At 40.1% G+C, this 1,142-nt stretch overlaps 1 non-coding gene across 1 annotated transcript; it reads left to right on the top strand.

Annotated features, from left to right (window-relative positions):
- Positions 1 to 701: 701 nt before the first annotated feature.
- LOC132625317 (small nucleolar RNA R71) lies at positions 702 to 807 on the top strand. The gene has a single exon (XR_009576753.1). It is a non-coding gene; the product is annotated as a small nucleolar RNA R71 (small nucleolar RNA).
- The last annotated feature ends 335 nt before the right edge of the window (positions 808 to 1,142 follow it).

Here is a 1,142-nt window from a genome sequence, read left to right as displayed (position 1 = left end):
TGTGTGAGATCCCATAGTTTCAGTCAGCCCCTTCAAAGTTTTATCAGCCTTGTCCTGGTTGGCTAGCACCTTCTTAAGCATGCTCTCCAACTTAGAACTCCCTTACGCATTTGACTGACCTTTTGGTGGAATATAGGGATTGAAACTCCTATTTCGAAATTATTGTTATTGTAGTTCCCCTAGTTCAAGTGACCATAGTTGTTGTTGTAATTACCTTGTCCCTGTTGAGGTCTCCATTGATTTTGAGTCTGATTCTGATAGCCTCTTTGGTAGTTCTGCCTTTGGTAACCTCCTTGAGAGTTGTTCACATAGTTAGCATCTTCAAACTGCATAGAAGGCCCCTCTTGATATGGACCCTCTTGAACTTGATATATACCCTTGGGCATTCCCGGAACTTCTTCAACAAAATTCACTTTCTTTGCTTCTCTGTCAGCAAAGAAATATTGGTTGCAAGCTGAGCTAGAGTTTGCTGAGTCTCTTAATTCTCTTTCATAATATTATGGATCATTCGAACTCCATAGGCTACGTTATCGGTACCACCCGAATGCCATGCTTGATTGTGAGTAGTAAGCTTATCAAGCAACTGGGTGATTCAGGCGTATGTCTTGTCTGTGAAACACCCACCAACTGCATTATTCTCCACAACTTGTGTCCATGGATACAACCCTCTATATAACTTCTCCACTAATACATTGTCTGGAAAATCATGATTTTGAGACTTTTGCAAACACTCCTTGAATATCTCCCATGCTTTATATAGTTGCTCCCCCGGAAGCTGTTTTAAATCATAAATCTTATCATGAATTTCAGCTTTCTTGCTCGGTGGAAACCACTTCTTGAGAAAGATAGCAACCAGCTCTTCCCACATATGAATAGTATTGTTTGGCAGCTTCTCAAAACAAACTCTTGCTTCACCGGCTAAAGAATATTTGAATTTTTTTAGCCAAATTGCATCATCAGGAACAACATTCTGCATGCGTTGTACATACACACCCATAAAATTATTTAAGTGTTGATGAGGGTCATCATCGGTAGAGTTCTGAAAATATTCCTCAAGTTTGAGCAGTTGGTAGATAATGGAGTCAATCTTGCAATTTGCGGTATTCACCCTAGGTGGAACAATAGCAGATGCATATTCCACC

Source organism: Lycium barbarum, chromosome 12 (assembly GCF_019175385.1).
Source record: "Lycium barbarum isolate Lr01 chromosome 12, ASM1917538v2, whole genome shotgun sequence".
In the NCBI taxonomy this organism is placed as follows: Eukaryota; Viridiplantae; Streptophyta; class Magnoliopsida; order Solanales; family Solanaceae; genus Lycium; species Lycium barbarum.
This window is presented reverse-complemented; position numbering and strand designations above follow the sequence as displayed.